Below are 20,822 nucleotides of genomic sequence, written 5' to 3' on the forward strand. Positions count from 1 at the left end.
TCCCTTTGGGATTGGCTTATTTCACTCAACATAATGTTTTCCAAATTCCTAACAGGGATCACGTTTCAGTTAAAATTTAAACACCTAAGAACAATTGTGTGTTAATTACAGAGTTCAACCAATGGTACTAGAACAAAAAAAATACTAAAATGGATAAAGTATTACATTGTACATCAAACGTCAGGACAAGAGCTGATCAAGTCACTGTTTCTCACAGTGTCCATTTTACTTCAATAAGTTTCCCCTTTGGTGCTCAGTTAGTTGTCGCCAATCAGGGAGAACCTATGATATTTGTCCCTTTGCGACTGGCTTAATTCACTCAACATGATGTTTTCCAAATTCCTCCATCTTTTTGCAAATGACGGGGTTTTGTTTTTTTTTGACTGCTGTACAGTATTCAATAGAGTACAGTGTATATTTTATTATCTCACGATCTTGTCAGTCAAAAATACAGGCACTAATTCATTGGCAAATATGTCCATTTCTCATGACATTGATTGAGATCATGCTGGGATACTCATGTTGGGTATCAGCTGATCTAGAATGTTTAAGACAATTTATACACATAACTGGTGTGTTGTCATTGAGGAGGCTAGGGTGCTAGGAATCAGCTGGGCACACTTTCCTCTCTTGGTTTCTCCAGGCATTGCCCATAATAGAGTAGTTCTACTGATTTCAGTAAGGCCTAGAGCTGCATTGCATTGAAGGCCAGGTCTAGAAACTGGCATGACATCATTTATAGTGGAATCTCATGTCAAGGCACTCACATAGTAGCTTAGAGTCAGAGGAAGAGAATGCAGACTCAATCTCAAATAAAGAACATCAGATATTTTGTTGGCATCGATAATTAGAGGCAGATTATGTGTTAACAAAATCTTTCTCAGATGTAGGACCCCCAAAATCCCTCAATCTCAACAAATAACTGTTAGTGTTAGAATCTGAAAGTGGTGGGTTGGATAGAGGGAGTTGGGTAAACAATTGGCAAAACTGGCATGGTTCACTAATTGTGACAGACTATCACTAGTGAGATAAAAATAGAGAAATCTATGAGTGGCTCATTGATTGTGACAAATATATCGTACTAGTATAAGATGTTAGCAGTAAGGATTCTGAGAGTGGGATATATGGGAACTGTGTGGTTATTTTGTAATTTTTGCTTTATAAATGTAAAGTATTCTGAAATAAGTTATCTTTATAATGGCATTGATACACTAAGAATTTTGAAACAGAAGTGTATTGCACTTAGGAGTTGGACATAGATGCTACCGTTTTCATTGTTATTAGGTTATTAACCATGGAAATAGGGAAGAAAAAATCAAGTTAGAATCATGATAACTTCAGAAGAAGAAGAAAGTATTTTATTGAAAATTATTTGGTTATAGAAAAAAATTAAAAGAATCTTGGAAAAGCTAAAATTAGCAAGATAACTTAATGAATCAGTTTATAAAATCAATATCCAAATCACAATAGTCTTTGTGCTTTTCAACATACACCAATTACAAGATATGATGGAATAGAAGATCCCATTTTTACTAAAAACAATTTTAAATAAGATAAAATGTTAGAAGCTTATACATATGTATCATTGTAAAAGGGGAAAATATCATGTTTTTGAATATTGGCTTAATATAAAAACTTTTTTACTCCACATTAATTTTAAATATGTAAATATGGAAGGTGCATTTTTATAAAATTTATTTATGATTTATAAATTATAAATTATTAATTTAAAAATCCCTGAATATTTTATTTTCTGCAGAAAATTATTATAGGCATGTTTAGAACACTCAAGCTGAAAATAGTAAAAAAAAAAAAAATCCCTGCAAAAAAGAAGAGCAATGAGAAATGGCTCTGTAATAATGTTCACACAGTGTGACACTAGTGCATAAAGGAACAAAATAAGATGTATATATTGATTCAAATATGCATGGAAAAAATAAAAAAAGCAACATGTTTCTAGCAAAGGCAAAAAACTGAGGCAGAGGAGGAGGTGTAGGAGGAGGTGTAGGAGGATGTGTAGGAGGTGGTGAGGTGAGAGGAGGGGAAAGGAGGAGCAGGGGGAGGAGGGGGAGGACCAGAGGAAGAAAAGGAGGTCCTTATGTAACCAGAATTTGGAGTGCCATACAATATCACTGAATGCTTATTGATAAATTCCCAATATTAATAAGCCCATGAGGGTTCTTGCCTAATATTTAGAGAAGAATTCTGAATACTGGCATAAATGAATGAGGCAGCCTGGTGCATTTTAAACTTGTATTCAGTGATTCAGTGTGAAAGATGCATAGGAGAGTGAGGGCCCTGCCTAAAGAAGAGAGGTAAATCTGGGCTCATACCAAGTACCAGGAACCAGACACATGTAAGAGCATCTGGGCCAGGAAGCATGGGGAAGGTGGCCCAAAGGCAATGCACCCTGGAGGTTCAGGGCCACACAGGCCCTGTACTGGCAAGATGCCAAGGAATAGGAAAGGTTGGACACACCATGTACCAGGCTTTTAAACTATTTTCAAAGGGGAATGGTTAATTAACCTGACTGGCCATTGTGTGCACAGGTGTGGCCAGGTAGGGCATGAGGTCACACAGGGGTGTGGTGAGGCATGGTCTTCCAGCTCACAAATCTAATCAATTTTAACCCATGTGCCTGCCTACATCACTTGGGGCCACACTCCCAAGTCTGAGAAGCCACATTTTCCAGAAGTGACTTCCAGGGAGCACAGGGTGCCACCCCATATGCCCTGCGTGCACAGCTGCAGCCCCCACCTTCTCATGAATGCAGGCCCACACCAGGCCTGTGGAGTGGTATCTGCCCTGGCCCCCACAGTGAGCCCCCACCATGGTCCCGCATGTGCCCCACTAGGCCAAGGGCAGCAGACATGTGGTTGTACTGCAGTGAGGAGCTCCTGTGTCCTTGTGGGGAAGTGACACTCAAAAGTCCTGCCACGTTGTGCACTAGTGCAGTTCATGGACCCCCAATGGGGAAAATACTCAGGGGCCTCAGACAGGCCCTACGTGCAGGCTCCACTGCTGACCCGCATCCTCCCTGCAAACCCCAGAACTTGGCGTCCCAATGGAGTAGAAGATGGACTCAACTGAACTTAGTGAAGATGTGAAAGTTCTAAGCAATAACACCATGAAGGTGAAGACGGAGGCTGAAGATGCTGCCCTGGACTGCCCTCCAGTATTCCAGCTGACAGGAGAAGCCAGCAGTAGTGGGCAGCTGCATGGGAGGAGGTGGCTGGCAGGAGGAACCTGGAGAACAGCTCACCCCACTGCAGCAAGGGAGCACAGCCCATCATGAGCTTGGGCTTGGAGAGGTCAGACAAGGAGGAGCCCAACAAAGACACAATTTGACTGCTGCTTCTTTGTATGGCATCTCACACAAGCTCCTGGAAACAAAGAATCCACTCTCTGGAACCTGCTCTGCACCAATGAGCTCCTGATGGCAAACCCCAGGAACAGCCACTCCCACTCTCATCAGCAAGCCCCAGAAGCAGGATTGAAGTAGCATAGGGGCCAGTGAGTGGCACTGAACCCATCTACTTCCTGATTTAGGAGATGTTAGGCTGAGCAGTGGTTGCTGTTAGGGTTGAGCACTGTTCTAGAGTGTATGATGTCCACACACTGGTACCTTGTATTCTGGAGCATGGCTCCCTGCATTTGCAGATGTAAACACCTACGGAGTACAGAAAACAAATCTTGAATTTGGTGTCTTGTGATTCTGACTTCTTGCCTGTGTTCCCTGATGGTGCAGCTGAGGTTGGGGGGAGTTGAACTGTGGGATTGAGGGGCAAGAGGAATGGGGTCCTCTCTTCCTGGCTGTGTCCTGCCCACCCCTGGCAGTTCAAAATGCAAATCAGCAATTGTCTTGTTCTTCTGCCCACATTTTGCATGCTCCATTTTACCTATGTTTTAATTAAAATGAAATTAATTTTTGAAAACAAATTCCTGAGGTTTAAGGGTACAATTTATTTAGAAAACAAAATTTTAAATACTTGAGATGAAGTACCATAAGATGACTTCAGTTACTGAGATTTTTAAAAAAAATATGTTTCATGATTTATGATTTATGGAACATTCAGAAGTGCCATGTTCACACATGATGGCTCCAGGTGGCTTAAGAGATTTGTCTTTTCCTACTGGGTTGAGAAGGGTCAAGCTGCCCCCTTGCACAGCAGTAGGGAGGATGTCGTGTCTGAGTTGCCTCTCTGCTGTAGTGCCCAGGAAGGTTGCACGCGTCCTAGTCTGTCTTCCAGTGCCATCTGGGTTAGAATGTTATGCACACTCCAGAGAACACTGGCTAATGCTGATGCTAACATGAATGTAGATGGATGTGAATTGTGTCTCTCATGACCCCCATTCTCTCCCCATACATGGTGCTGGTTGGAGGGGCAGACATATTTCCTTGGAAAGGAATGTCTATGGGCATTTGATTCTTGTTTGATTTAAGGGTTGAGCCTCTCTGGGCTCACTGAGAACTGTTTAATCTCTCTGTATGTATTTGTACAAAATCAAGCTCTGGGAGCTGTGTACTGACTTCCCCAGACTCAAGTGTTAACTCCTCCAGGCAGCAATGCATCCTTGTTCCCCAGGGCCAGGCGTGAGCTAGGGCCCACTGGGAGACCTGACATTGGAAGGATATAGGTGGTTTCAGAAAGGCTCCTGTGTTCTTTCCACGGTCTGCTCAGGAATGTTTAAGTCAACAACAGGAGTCACTGTGCACTTACTCCTCATGTAGGATCTCTGTCCTTAATGTGCTGTACATTGAGATTTAATGCTATAACGAGTACTCAAACAGTATTTTTCACTTTGTGTTTCTATGTGGGTGCAAATGTTGAAATCTTTACTTAATGTATACTAAACTGATCTTCTGTATATATAGAAAATTGAAAATGAATCATGATATGAATGGAAGGGGAGAGAGAGTGGGAAAGGGGAGGGTTACAGGTGGGAGGGAAGTCATCGGGGGGGGGGGAAGCCAATGTAGTCCATAAGCTGTACTTTGGAAATCTATATTCATTAAATAAAAGTTAAAAAAAATGTTTAGGCCCTGTTGGCCCACCCCTACCCCATTTCTTATTTTCGAGCATGTGTCTCTTCCCTCCTTACTGATTGGGAAAGCCACACTGTGCCTGGCTGGCAGCTTGCTCTTCAGGAGTTGGAACAGGAAACTTCCCCATCAGGCCAAGTCTGGAAAAACAATAGTTTTGCCCAACCTGCCCTGGGGGCCACATGCCTGGCCTAAGAGGGAGAGGAAACAGTGAAACCCTAACTTAGTAAGGAGTCCCAGATGCCTGGGACATTAACTGATCCACAGAGTGTAGTCCTAAAACCCTTGTGGGAGGCTACAGATTTACTAACTTCATGGCTTAATAGTTTACAGTATTAAATTGCAAATACTAAGGCCTGGCATTGTGGCATAACTGGTTAAGATGTCACGTGCCATAACAGCAACCCATATGAGTGCCAGTTCAAGTCCTGACTGCTTCATTTCCAATCCATCTCCTTGGAAAAGTAGTGGAGGACAGTCCAAGTATTTGGGCCCCTGCCACCCACATTAGAGACCCAGATAAAGCTCCTGGCTTCTGGCTTTGACCTGGTCCAGCCCAGCCATTTTGGCCATTTGGAGACAGAATCAGTGGCTGGAGGATCTCTCTCTCTATCTCTCTCTCTCTCTCTCTCCCTTTTTCACTGCTTCTATCTGTAACTCTGCATTTCAGATAAAATAACTTTTAAAATGCAGAAGTACTAGAACTAGCCTGTGAGTTTTCTTCATATCCCTGATATGCACTGTATTCTAGGGGCTGTATGTCATAATTCTGCCTACACACAGTAGGTGTTTTTCTTCTGTGAGCCTGGATTTTGAGCAATGTGTGGTTATTGTAAACACCATTGCCGGTTATTTTGTTGAAGCTTCAAGCCTAAGTTATAGGGATTTTGAAATGCACAAGGAGACACTCACACTGTCAACCACACAAAAACACACACATACATATACACACATTTGTTGTTAGTCGAAAACTTAAGTGAGATGAACCAGACCTGCATGGATAGTGATTTCACCTTTTTGTGTGCCTGGGAAGAAGGGACTGGAGCACCTGGGAGACTCTCCTCACTACATTGGCCTCCTTAACACATGAATGCACACTTGTGCACCAACACACATGCATGGGCCCTACCCAAAGACAGCTACAGCTCTCTCCAAGTAGCCCTACCAGTGAGGCATCCTGTGGAATATGTTCTAGTGACTTGAATGCATCTGACAGGATTCCAAGCCATGAGAAAACTATCCTGTTCTCACAGGTAGACTGTGACCCTGAACTTCTGCAGCATAATCCATTGATAAATCATTTTTTTTAAAATTTCCTGACTACTCACATTAGACAAAACCAACAGTTTATAGAAATTAAGACCATCTCTCTGTAACTTAGATCATGGTAAACTTTTGCAAACTATTTTGGTGATTTCTTCAACACTTTCCTTGTACAGGGCTTCTGCTCCCCCAATCCCACAGCTATGTTCAGTAAAGAGAGATGGGTCTGCTCTGAGAGCTGTCTCATGGCCTCCTTACTGTCAGACAATGCCTGCAGCTCCTGTGTCCTGCCTGTATGATGTCCTCAATTCTCCAACACACAGGCAGCTCCAGTGAGGGGTGGTGGTGACAGTGGTCATGATGCTGGTGGTGTGTGTATGTGTATTTCACATGAAGCAGCAAAAGTATAAAATACTTCATTTTTTCAAAATTTACTGTGTTCCAGAAATTTGTTGGCAACCCCCATCCTTGACTCATCTAGTTCTTTGGTTTTCACTATTTTTTTCCTTTTGTCTTTGCCTTGTTATCTTGAGGATTAAAGAAGTAGCACACAACTTGACATTGAGTAAAACACTAAGTCACAGTATGTGATAGTATTCATCCTTTTCTGTTAGTAACTTTTGAAAGAGTTAAAGACAGTGAGAGGAAGAGACAGAGAGAAAGGTCTTCCTTCCATTGGTTCAATCCCCAAATGGCCACAATGGCTGGAGCTGTGCCAGAGCTATGCCAAACTGAAGCCAGGAGCCAGGTGCTTCTTCCTGGTCTCTTTGCGGGTGCAGGGCCCAAGTACTTTTGCCATCCTGCACTGCTCCCCCAGGCCACAGCAGAGAGCTGGATTGGAAGAAGAGCAGCTAGGACTGGAACCAGTGCCCACATGGGATGCCAGTGCCACAGGCAGAGAATTAACCTACTGTATAATGGTGCCAGGCCCAGTAAGTTTTGAAGAATGTATGAAGATAGTCATGAATGCACTAAGCGTTCAAATCCTGCTTCATTTCATGTGTTGTCTACATAACAAACATATTACAGGGAATAAAGTCCTGTTTAGTTTCACAAGTGCTAATGTCCCCCTACCTTTTGGGCATTGGCCCCAAACCTCCCTTTCAAGTTTTCAGGAGGGGCATCACATCAGCAGCAATAAGAAACCAGAGAGTGGGGATACCCTGGATCTTTTATTTTTTTAATTAATTTATTTATTTGAAAGTCAGAGTTACACACAAAGAGGAGGAAAGGCAGAGAGACAGAAAGGTCTTCCATCTGCTGTTGCTGTGGATTCGTTTCTAAAAGGAGGAGCATGGTGGAGGAAAGAGGCACAGGGTCACCACATAGACCCTGGGAGTTGGATGAAAGCAGGCCTGAGGCAAGCAGCTTGCAGACTCGTTTATTTCAGTTGCTACAGCTGCTTATATAGCCAAGGCATCCAATCCAGTCAAGGGGCAGTCTATGCCCTAACCAATCACAGCCTGTTGCCAGGCAGTTTCCAAAGCCATCCAATCACAGCTTGTTGCCAGTCAGGCTCTGTTGCCAGGCAGTTTCTGAAACCATCCAATCATGGCCTGTTGTAAGTCCATCTCTGTTGTCATGTGGTTTCCAAAGCCATCCAATCATGGCCTGTTGCCAGGCAGTTTCTGTTGTCAGTGGCCATCTTGGCATGACCTTCTCACCTGCTCATGACCTTCTCACCTTCTCATTCCACCACATTTCCCCCTTTTCATTTATTATTGAGCAACTGGAGGCATGATTCTTGGCCATACCATTGTTGACCCCATTTCCAGGTGGTCTCCATACACAGCTGTGTCTGTCTTAGGTTGTCCCCCAGGGGATCTTTCCCATCATTGACTAACCAGCACTCAAAATGAGAGACCACAAGAGTGCTTGCTCAGATAGGGTTAGGAATGAGGAACAATTGTTATCAGGAATGGCATGACCACATGCAGGCTGTGGGCCATTCAAGTGGCTGACCAGAGCTAGTGGCGTATAAAATAGTAACAGATGGCTATGGGCAATTTCTCAGGGTAGGATGATAGGGCAGGTATGTCTGCTAACAAGGCAGATTCTCAGTCTTGTTCAGCTGGTTCTGGTTGGCTGTCAGTTGCAGGCTTGATGTTTCTGGCTGGTACCCAAATGGGCTGTCCTGCATTCTCTGGAAAGACACAAGCATATCCTCAACCCCTGGTTAGCAGAAGGTGTGGTCCTTCCCATTCTCCTGTCAGGGGGTCTTTCCACCTAACCATAGGGGCTGGGGTCTGGGATGGAAAGGATCCCCAGTGTTTGTAAGCTGGGCTCTTCGCTTGGGAATCAAAAGTAAGAAAATTGATAGTGAAAAGGACCTCAGTCAAAGCAAGCTGTGGGTCTGGGGGCATATGATTGTTTTTCTGTCTTTGTAAGAGATCTTTAATCATCCTATGAGTTCTTTCAATGATTGCCTGTCCCTGTGGGTTGTATGGGATACCTCTGGCAGACTGTATGTCCCAGTATTTCAGGAAGGAATTAAATTCTTGTGATGTATATGCTGGCCCATTGTCAGTCTTTATGGTCCAGGAGACACCAAGGACCAGCATGGCTGATTTAACTGCCTTTATCACATTACTAGCCTTTTCTCCAGATTGGGCTGTTGCAAATACAGCCTTTGAATAAGTATCTACCACCACATGGGCAAACTTAAGTTTGCCAAAGGAGTTAATGTGTGTGATGTCCACTTGCCAGAGCTTATGAGGAGCAAGGCCTCGCGTGTTCACTCCTGCTTGTTGCAGTGGGCCTAATAGGGCAACGGGTGCACAATTCTTGCAAGAGTGCACTAGGTGTTTGCATTGGCTCATTTTTAGCTCTGGGAAAAGCAATTTTATGTTGCTTGCTGACATGAAATTTTTGGTGTAGAATACGGACTTCTTCTAGGTGTCCAATTGAAGCTTTTTTTACATCTGGGACACAGCATTTTGGGCTTGCCCTATCTGTCAGCATTTGGGCAATTTCACTGTAGGTGTCCTATTTCCTGGCATCCCCAACAAACTGGAGGGTCATTAGACTTCTTTGTGTTGTTTGTTAATGGCCGTAGTTAGGGCCTGTATGGGTGTTTCAGCAGGGTTTACCTCCACTCCCCAATTGGCCACAATGGACAGAGTTGTGCTCTTCCAAAGCCAGGAGCCAGAAGCTTCTTCCAGAGCCCTCCAACATGGATGCAGGGGTCCAAGGACTTGGGCCATCTTCTACTGCTTTCCCAGGCCATAGCAGAGAGCTGGATTGGAAGTGAAGCATCCAGGACTCAAACCAGAGCCCATATGGGATGCCAGCACTGCAGGCAGTAGCCTTACCTGCTATGCCACAGCACCGGCACCCACACTGGCTCTTTTGTTGGTGTCACTAGTCCAACCACACCACAGCACAGCAACTTGGGTTCCTTAGAGATGGCCTTTGTTTCCATTTTACCCCCCAAAATTTGCTTCTTGCCCAAATGAGAGCCTCTGTAGACACCAGGATGGAGGCCCCTGAGCTCTCAGCTTGCCCATCTGTGTAGACATATGACACTAATGTAGCAGTGTGGCCCAAGGCTGACACTGCTTCTTGACAATATCTGCCTCTTGTCATTCCAGGCTTAAACTTTTCTGACATTCTAGTACTAGCAGATTGTGCATCAAGTGGATCCCAGAGTTAATACTGTGAGGAGACAGACTAATGAGGATATTTTTTACCAAAGGTAATGAAATACCGCATAATGTCTGCATTTTAACTATTGAGTTGAGGGCATCCTTTGGAAACTGAATGTACCAAAAACTCAGGACATTTTTGGAAATCGTATGCTTTGCTAACTTGGTGTCAGTTTTTATACAATCATTATTTTGTGAGTTATATAAAATATAAAAATAGAAAAATAAGTAATAGAAATGTTGTTTTATTATTCTGTGATAAGCAACTATTTAGGAAAAACTAATAAAAGTGATAGCTTGCTCTCTCTTACTTTGGCTTCCACTTAACTGAATCTTAATTTTAAAAGAAGGTCTGGCATTGTGCCACAGCAGGTTAAGCCCTGTTTGTGGCAGCAGTATCCTGCACTGGAATGCCTCTTCAAGTTCTGATTGTTCTGCTTCCAATATAGTGTCTTGCTATTGTGCTTGAGAAAGCAGTGGAAGATGACCCATATACTTGGCCTCTGCCACCCATGTAGGAGACCAGGATGTAGTTTCTGGCTCCTGGCTTCAGCCTGGCCCACACATGCATGTTGTGGCTGTTTGAGCAGTGAGCCAGTAGAAGTAAAATCTCTTCACCTCTCCCTTCTCTCTGTTGTTCTGCCTTTCAAATAAATCTGAAAATGTGACAGACTTTCAAAATTTAACATTGTATCAAAAGGAGTTACTAAAATGCATTTTTCTCATATGAAATATCAGGAAATATTCTCAGTGGACAAAAAACATGAATGTAGAAATGAAATAAGGTGATTTTACTTTCAATACCTGGTTAAAATCTCTTGACACTAAAAAACACAACAAAAAGCATTGAGGAAAGTTTGTGAGAAGATGTAAGGCAAACAACAGGCAATAAAACATTGAGATCACCAAGAAAAGAAAATTTGACAAGCAGTCAGTACAGCTATATGGGTTCCTGCTGGGAAAAATGACTTTTCAACAATACAATGAGCTGGATTCCAGTCAATACCTGTTGCTATTGAGATGCAGTAGTTACCATATCTGAGGACAGCAAGAACTTTCCAAAGAAGAAACTGGAATGAATATAACTGAACAGATGAAAACTTGAGAGCTGGATATGTAAAGTCCCCACAAGCCCTTGAGCATGAGATAATTTGAGCATCAATGAAGTGAAACTATATGAGGTTCACCAGAGAGTAACTGATCCTGAGGTGGGAGTGTAAAAATATATTTCAGATTATTTGGTTTGGAGGGTATCTAAGTTCTAACCCAAGTAAGACCTTGTTGACATATTATTAACTTCACAGGCATGTAAGTGAAATACCTAAAGGCTGTACTTTATAAGTAAGAACCACACACTACAATAATGCTTATTTTAGACCACTCTACAAAAAAAGTATGTTAAATAGCCCTGGTTTGATGTTAAGGGAAATAAAATGTTGGAGGTCAAGACCTTCAAAGCTAATAGTGTTTATGGAAAACTTGACATATAGTCAGGCCTACTATAGAAAAGCTGAAAAACCAAGACTAAACAAATTCAAGGTGACAAGCCAGTAATTAGGCTACCTATTAGTACAAATATGAACATAGGAGTCAAATAAAACTGTTACCTGGTGAAATAATGAAATAACATTGACCAATCTCCTCACTGAAATCATATAAAATGCTGAATTCATGGCTTTCAAATTGCCCTTGCAAAAATATTGGAGTTTTAATCTAGAAGAAATGGACCAGCTAAAATACACAATCTGCCTCAACTTGCATCAGAAGAAATAAATATCCTAAAAGTTTCTATATCTATTAAAGAAATTCAGTTAAAAGATGTTTTCACAGCAGTTGCTGCTTGATATGCCTGCAACCAACAGTGGACTACCTTGGTTCAAGTAACAGCTCCACTCCCAATTCAGACTCTCTACTGACATGCACACTGGTAGGTAAAAGCCAATGTCTAAAATTTCTGTGTCTCTATCACTCACATCAAAGATCTGGATTATACTAATATGGAGAGACCTGGGTTGTGTTTATGTCTCCAAACTGCAGGCTTCCTGAGTTTCAGCTGTTGTGGTCATTTGGTGAATTGAACTGCAAGAGAAGAGACCTCTCTTTATGATTTTCACATAAATAGATAAAAAATAAATATAAACAAAATTTAAAGATAAATTAATTCAGTAACAATCTCCTAAAACAGAAAGCACCAGGCCCTGATGGGTTTGCTGAGAAATTCTATGTAACATCTAAGAAAAAATTGCTGTAATTATTTATGAAGTTTTCTGGAAGATAGAACTTGAAGAAATGCTCCCCTATCCAAACCATACAGAAAGGGTACAGGAAAATAATTTAAAGGCCAGTGTCTTTCTTATACATAGATGCACATATTTTAAAATTTTTCATAAAATTCAATAAAGTATTATAAGAGTGATGTTTGATAAATGTATGGAATTAGTTCCAGATATTTAAGGCAGGTCAAACTGGTGGCAATTTAATTTCCTAAATCAATGGAAAAAAAGAAAAGCACAATTTTATCAATTTGATGAATACAGAAAATCCTGACAAAGTCTAACACCATGAGTGATGAAACAAATGGATCAAAAATTAAGTAAGAGCCTCCAGCCCAGGATGTCCTCAGGTTGATACAGTACATTTACACAGACCTCTCAGCTCACATTATAGAGAATGATAGAAAGCCCCAAGTTTTTCCACTAAAATGAGGAATAAAATAAGCGTGTGTCTTCACAACCAATTTTCAACATGTTACTGAAAGTCCTAGCCAATGCAGTAAAGTAAGAAATAGAAATAAAATGCATACAGTAAGAAGAGACACTCTGTGGAGCAGCAAGGATTGCACCGACACACAGCAGCTCAGGGGACACCACCAGCTACTCCTATGGCTGCAGCTCCTGCAGGCCTTATCTGGCAGTGAGGCCATCTTCCCAGAGTAAGTTGAGAGGATTCTGTACAAGCCTGTGCATCATTGATGATCCTGTCTGGAGACGAGATTTGTGGTCCCTGCTGACTCTCATTCTGGTGAGGTGAGTTATCCAGGGACAGTGTCCACTTAACTTTGTGAATGGAGGGCACATTGCCCCTTCCCCCACCAGGGGGGAAAGTGCCACCTTCTCATAGTAATGGGAGTAGAGGCTGCCACAGCTAGTGAATGTCTGGGGTTTTTATCACAGAGAGAAATCTACAATCTCCACTGACTTTGAGTCCAGAAAGAGGAGCTGGTGGGGGCAGGGCACCCATTTAGCTCAGGGAATGGAGAGTATGTTGCCTTCCTGCCCTATCCCAAGGTCAGGGAGAGAATAGGTCTCTGGGTAGAAAGGCTCCAAGGGCAGAGAGTGGATACCCTACAGTCTGACTGCAGGAACCCTACACTCTGTGACTGGGAATGGAGGTCTTATGCTATAAGCCAGGAGGACTCCATGTTCAGGCTACATAGTGGACAGATTTTTGTGCAGTTTATGCACCTGAGTGAGTTGGGGGCAGGGTGCAGGCACAGAGAAGTTCATCTTGGCACAGAGAAGGGTGGAGGCAGTGACCACAACAACCAGGGGGATCATCCACTCTCTTCTGCTGAATACAGAGGAGAGCTACCATGCATATTTTGGGTGTTACCCTGGACTTTGACCTCACACACAAATGCTGACCAGAGCTTCCAGATCCCACTCAGCACACACCTCTAGATATCCACTGAAGGTGCAGGCATCTCCCTATTCTTAGGGGCACATTCCTAATAACAAAGACTTCAAAGGAGATATCCACAAGTGCTTCTCCAGATGTGTAAAAATCATAAATATGAGATATATTAACAAGGAAGACAATATGAAACACCAAAGAGAACACAATAATACTTCAATATTGGACTGTGAAGATGAGGATCTTGACAAAATGCCTGAAAAGGCATTCAAAAGACTTATTGTAAGATTACTCAAAAATACAGAAAAACAATTACATGAGTTAAAGAAACTGATGCATGCCACAGATTAGAAATTCATCCAAGAAATAGAAATATTAAAGAATAACCAAATTGAAATATTAAGAAATGAAGAATTCAATACGTCAAGTAAAAAATACAGTGAAAAGCCTGAACACCATTCTCAGTGGTGCCAAAGAAAGAATATCCATGGTGAGAGACTAAGGTTTTGAAATATCACAGTCTTGGGGCCAGAGCTGTGGCTCAGTGGGTTAATGCCCCGGCCTGAAGCACCAGCATCCCATATGGGTCCTGGCTCAAGTCCTGGCTGTTCCACTTCCAATCCAGCTCTCCACTATGGCCTGGGACAGCAGCAGAAGATGGCCCAAGTCCTTGGGTCATTGCACCCATGTGGGAGAACCAGAAGAAGCTCCTGGCTACTGACTTTGGATTGGCACAGTTCTGGCCATTATGTCCAACTGGGGAGTGAACTCTCAGATGGAAGACCTCTCTCTCTCTCTCTCTCTCTGCCTCTCCTCTCTCTATGTAACTTTGACTTTCAAATACATAAATAAATCTTTAAAAAAAAGAAATATCATAGTCTGACAAAAAAAGAAAATAAATTCAGAAAAATGAAAATAGTGTTTAGTCTATGAGATACCATCAAGGCCAAACTACACATGTCTTAGACATTCCCGAAGGAATGGAAAAACAAAGTAACTTAGAAAACTTACTGTGAAATAATAGAAGAAAATTTCTGAAATTTGGACAAAGATATGAACATTCAAGTACAGGAAGCACATAGAATCCCAGATAGACATGATTGGCAAAGGTCTTAATCACAATATAGAATATTCAAACTTTCAAATGTAAAACACAAGGAAAAGATGCTAAAAAGTACAAGCAGAAATGCCAGATTATCTTTAAAAGAGCTCTATTTTGACAGATTTCTCATCAAAAACTCTACAGAAGAGGGTAGAACAGAGAGACATAGTCCAAGTCCTCAAAGAAAAACAAAACTGTCAGGCTAGAATACTGTATTAAATTATTTGCATTACCAATTAGCACCCATTTATAAAGATGCATTCTTAACATTGTTTGGTCTGTTGGAATACAGCAGAAAAATTAAAACACTTCAGAAATATTAAGCATCCATTTTTGCTACATATTAAACTGTGGTAACTAGACCACAGTACATAGTTCTGATTAATGTTTATTATCCATAAACTTGTTTTCAAAAATTATTCCAGTAATCTGGGAATTCTGACTATTTAGAGTTGAATGATCACTATTTTTATGTCAGAACAGAAAGCTAATCGTTAAAACTCATTTTGCTAAATGAAAACTTAAGTTCACTGGCATAAAAAAACACTTTTTTTTTTGAGAGGTAGAGTTATAGACAGTGAGAAAGAGAGAGACAGAGAGAAAGGTCTTCCTTCCATTGGTTTACCCCCAAATAGCTGCTACAGTCATTGCTGGGCCGATCTGAAGCCAGGAGCCAGGTGCTTCCTCCTGGTCTCCCATGCAGGTGCAGGGGCCCAGGCACTTGGGCCATCCTCCACTGCCCTCCTGGGCCACAGCAGAGAGCTGGACTGGAAGAGGAGCAACTGGGACTAGAACCCAGTGCCCATATGGGATGCTGGTGCTGTAGGTGGAGGACTAGCCAAGTGAGCCATGGCACCGGCCCAAACAAAAAACATTTTTCTAATGGAATGTTTATTTCCTACAGTAGCTGGTTTGAAACAAATGTACAGAAAAGAGAATCTATACTACCAGGAGATGAAATCATCTCAGAAATTAGTTTGTTTTTAAAGATTTATTCATTTATTTGAAAGTCAGAGTTACACAGAGAGAGAGTCACAGAGAGAGAGAAAGGTCTTCCATCTGATGGTTCATGCCCCACCTGACCGCATGGGCTGGAGCTGTGCTGATCCAAAACCAGGATCCAGGAACCTCCTCCAAGTCTCCCAGGTGGGTGCAGGGGTCCAAGGACTTGGGCCATATTCTTACCTCTATCCCAGGCCACAGCAGAGAGCTGGATGGGAAGTGGAGCAGCTGGGTTTTGAACCAGCACCCATATGGGATGCCAGTGCCTCAGGACAGGGCATCAACCCACAGCGCCACAGCACCAGCCCCCAGAAATTAGTTTTTAAGATTGGTCTTAATTATTTCAGAACACACTAGAATGTGATCTAATTATTCTTTTAATTATATACAGAAAAATAAAAACACAGAATGACTTATTACCTGGATTGAAGATTCTAATCACTGAATGGGTCCAAGTTTAGATTAATGTACAGCTACTTGAAATATTATACAGAAAGTTTTAAGTAATAGTTTCTTTCTCTTAAAGTGCAAATAGATTTTCAATACCATATATCTATGATTCAGAATGTCAAATTACAGCATTACTGACACACATTCTATGGCAGGAAAGCAGTATTTGGTCTGCGATGAAGGACAATCAGGCAAGAACATTTTTTTCTTGATACCCAGGGAAAAGTCTGTTCCCCAAAATAAAAGGGCCATTACTTGAAGAGAAGAATATTACTCTTTACTGACACTTAAAAGCATTATCCCCACTATTAGGAATAATGTAATACCTTCTCCCTCTTATGCATTACAATCATTACACATGAGAGCATATATAAAAACACCAAAGAGTGCATGGTGACTAAGCAACTTTGGAACAAATTTATAGACTAAGTCACACCATGCAAAAATCTCATTTCTTAACTGTTCATTCATACCTACATAAATTTTTCTTAAGCATACTGTTAAATTTCAAATAATATAATAAAAAATCTGACTGAAATGCTTAATTATTTTTCTAAATTCCAGTTAAGAAAAAGAAGCTAGCTGCTTCACCTATATTAATAACAGGTATTTTGGATCATATTTTACAAATACACGTGTAGAAACTGATATATCACAAGTTTCCTATGAGGAGACGTTATTTAGTCAGTGTCATAGGTGTTTAATTGTGAAACATTTTAACACTGCAAACAGAAGTTTCAAGGCTGAGCACAGGAAAAGGATTATACTGTATAACAATGATACTGGTGTACTTCTTTTTTTTAAAACTTTTATTTAATGAATATAAATTTCCAAAGTACAGCTTATGGATTACAATGGCTTCCCCCCCCCATAACGTCCCTCCCACCCGCAACCCTCCCCTTTCCCACTCCCTCTCCCCTTCCATTCACATCAAGATTCATTTTCGATTCTCTTTATGTACAGAAGATCAGTTTAGCATACATTAAGTAAAGATTTCAACAGTTTGCTCCCACACAGAAACATAAAGTGAAAAATACTGTTTGAGTACAGTGGAAAGAATGGGTCATCAAAGAAGGAGGTACCTTTCTCTGAAGGGAGGAGAGAACTTCCACTTTGACCATGGCCTTGTCTAAAAATTATCAGAGTCAGTGATACTGGTGTACTTCTACACAGTCCTCTTAATGACTCAATCAATTGGAGGTAGGATTTTACCAATGAATTGCTTGACATCCATCATTTCCTGCTGACAGGAACTGTAACTCATGCCTTCATAGGCCTTAAAGGTTACACTGGCCAGATTTAGCAATGTCTTTAGTTTTTCCACAGTAAGAGAACCAAACATGAGTGGAACTAAAGAGTTGCAATCTCCATGGCACTGGAGAATAGAAACATCTCTATTAGCACCACTGATAGGACCCTGTGGAAATGAAGCCCGAAGTGGAAGCCAGCAACTGAGTGCAGTGACACCACCAGTTTCTGCTATGTGGTAAGAGCAGTATATAAAGCTCCTCCCTGAGGAAATCCTCCCAAAATAATTCTGTTAGAAGCAATGCTACTCGTCACCTCTTGATCTATCAAAGCCTTTACATTTTCTGTTGCTTGTTTAATTCTAGATTCATCCTCCGGTGAGTCTGGTGAAAGTCCAATATTATCAAACCAAAAAGGCATAGCCATGTTTATATTTAATGCAACAGGCACAATGGGTACATGCAGGCTGATACATCTGGCATGTGAACTTGTGCTACCTGCAAAGGCTTCTGCCCATCCATGTCCAGGATCTTCCAATCATGAAGGAAAATTACCACAGTGGCATCCTTCCTGGTGCAAGGCACTATGGCTTACAGTGGAGCAGGCATGGTATTACCACACATACACAGACTAAGCCAACAGCATGTCAGAGGTGGAAGGGATGAAGAGTGTCTGGCCTCAGCCCAAGGGTCTGCCAGCAGTGAGTCACCAGAGCCCTACTTGGAGTATGCTCAGTTGTGTGGGTGCCAAGCCAGAGAAAATAGACTTTAATACAGAAACTGTCAAGGCCAATGCTGTGGCAAAGAGGGTAAGGCCACTGCCAGCAGTGCTGGCATCCCATATGGGTGCCGGTTCATGTCCCAGCTGCTCCATTTCTGATCCAGCTCTCTGCTATGGCCTGGGAAAGCAGTAGAAGTCCTTGGAGCCCAAGTCCTTGTAGACCTGCACCCAAATGGGAGACCAAGAAGAAGCTCCTGACTCCTGGCTTTGGATTGGTGCAGTTCTGGCCATTGCAGCCAATGGAGAGTGAACCAGCATATGGAAGACCTCTCTGCCTCTCCTTTCTCAGTGTAACTCTGACTTTCAAATAAATGAATAAATCTTAAGAAAAAGAAGGACCAGTGCTGTGGTGCAGCGGGTTAATGCCCTAGCCTAAAGTGCCAGCATATGGGTGCTGGTTCAAGGCCCGGCTGCTCCACTTCCAATCCAGCTCTCTGCTATGTCCTGGGAAAGCAGTAGAATATGGCCCAAGTCCTTGGGACCCTGCACCCACATGGGAGGCCAGGAAGAGGCTCCTGGCTCCTTGCTCCTGGCTTCAGATTGGTGCAGCTGTGGCTGTTGCAGCCAATCTCCCCCGCCTGTGTAATTCTGACTTTCAACTAAATAAATAAATCCTTTTTCAAAAAGAAACCATCAAAAAAGACAAAATAAGGTCATTATGTAAAAATGCAAAAAATCAATGAAATGAAGAAATAGTGCTTTGAAAAATAAATAAAATTCATACCTCCTTGGTTGGAGCAGGCCAAAATTACCAAAATCAAAGATGAAAAAGCCGCTGCCTAAAGTGCTGGCATCCCATAGGGTTGCTGGTTTGAGACCCGGATGCTCCACTTATGATCCAGCTCTTTGCTGTGGCCTGGGAAAGCATTAGAAGGTAGCCCAAATCCTTGGGCCGCTCCACCTGCATGAGAGACATAAAAATCTCCTGGCTCCTGGCTTCAGATCAGAACAACTCCAGCCAATGCAGCCAATTGGGGAGTGAACCAGAGGAAGACAACTCTCTTTATCGCTGCCTCTCCTTCTTTCTCGGTGTAATTCTGACTTTCAAATAAATTAAAAAAAAAAAAACTTTAAAAAAAGAAAAAAGAAATGTTACAACAACCACAAAAATAAAGAATCATCAGGAATTACTGCAAACAGCTATATGCCAACAGATTGGAAAATCTACAAGAAATGCATAGATTTCTAGAAGCTTACAATCTATCAAACTTGAGTCATGAAGACACAGAAAAGTTAAATAGGACAGTAAGCAGGATGGAGACTGAATTAGTAACAAAGACCCTCTCAACAAAGAAAAGTCCAGGACCAGATGGCTACACTCGAATTCCCCAAGACTTTTAAAGAATAACTAATTCTAATTCTAATTCTGAAATTTTCACAATTGAAAGGGAGGGATTCCTCCCAAGTTCCTACTATGAAGCCAACATCACCTTAAGTCAAAAACAAGAAAAAGATACAGCAAAGAAAGAGAACTATAAACCACTATCCCTGATGAACACAGATGCAAAAATCTTCTATAAAATATTAGCTAATTGAATCCAACAACACATCAGAATGGTCATAAATCTCACTTGCCCTGGACCAAGTGAGATTTATGTTTCAACATATGCAAATAAATGGGATACATCACATTAAGCTGAAGAATAAAACCATGGTTATTTCAATACATGCAAATGAAGCATTTGATAAAATATAACATTTTATCATTATAAAAATCTTAAGCACATTGGATATAGAGGAACATTCATTCCTCAACACAATCAAGGAACTATATGACAAATCTACAGCCAGCAATGCACTGAATGAGGAAAAGTTGGAAGCATTTGCACTGGGATCCAGAACCAGATAAGGATGTCCACTTTCACAAGTGCTATTCAATATAGTCCTGGAAGTTTTAACCAGAGCCATTAGGAAAAAAAAAAAAAGTAGAAAGAAAGAAATCAAAGATATACAATTTGTAAAGGAGGAAATCTGATTATCCCTGTTTGTAGATGTCATGATCTTATATATAAAGGAACCAAAAGAGTCCACTGAAGAATATTGGAACTCATAAGAGAGTTTGGTAAAGTTGAACGGTATAAAAGCAAAACAAAAAATTAGTAGCCTTCTTATACCTAGACAATGCCATAGCTGAGAAACAATTTGTAAGTTCAGTACAACTCATAATAACTACAAAAAATTTAACTACCTTGGAATAAATTATAGTTTTGAAAGATCTCTACAATCAAAATTACAAAACATTAAAAAGGAAATGAAGAAAGCACAAAAATATATTTAAAATTCATCCATGTTTGTGAGTTGGAAGAACTAAGATATTCAAAATGTCCATATTACCCAAAACAATTTACAGACTTCAATGCAATCCCAATCAAAATACCAATAATATTCTCAGATCTAGAAAAAAATGATGCTAAAATTCACATGGAAACACAAAACACCTGGAACAGCTAATGCAATCTTAAACAAACAAACAAACAAAAAGGCCAGAGGCATCAGAATACTAGATTGAGACATACTACTGGGCAGTTACAATCAAATAGCTAGGTGCTGGCAAAAAAAATTGACATGCAGTCCAATGGAACACAATAGAAACCCCAGAAATTAATCCATAATTAATCCATGTATCTAAACTAACTTTGACAAAGGAGCTAAAATC

At 41.3% G+C, this 20,822-nt stretch overlaps 2 long non-coding RNA genes and 1 pseudogene across 2 annotated transcripts in view; 1 reads left to right on the plus strand and 2 right to left on the minus strand.

Moving 5' to 3' along the window:
• Nucleotides 1-7,477: 7,477 nt before the first annotated feature.
• LOC138845025 (uncharacterized) lies at nucleotides 7,478-19,028 on the minus strand. Its single transcript, XR_011381640.1, has 2 exons — nucleotides 18,891-19,028; nucleotides 7,478-8,450 (listed from the first exon to the last, which is right to left on the minus strand). It is a non-coding gene; the product is annotated as an uncharacterized lncRNA (long non-coding RNA).
• LOC127489148 (uncharacterized) overlaps nucleotides 8,446-20,822 on the plus strand; it is a 30,872-nt gene continuing 18,495 nt past the window's right edge. The window contains exon 1 of the long non-coding RNA XR_011381638.1: nucleotides 8,446-10,001. This is a non-coding gene — a long non-coding RNA (uncharacterized lncRNA). The remainder of the gene's footprint in view (nucleotides 10,002-20,822) is intronic.
• LOC127489852 (acyl-protein thioesterase 1 pseudogene) lies at nucleotides 17,087-18,895 on the minus strand (annotated as a pseudogene).

This window comes from Oryctolagus cuniculus, chromosome 13 (genome assembly GCF_964237555.1).
Source record: "Oryctolagus cuniculus chromosome 13, mOryCun1.1, whole genome shotgun sequence".
Classification (NCBI taxonomy): Eukaryota; Metazoa; Chordata; class Mammalia; order Lagomorpha; family Leporidae; genus Oryctolagus; species Oryctolagus cuniculus.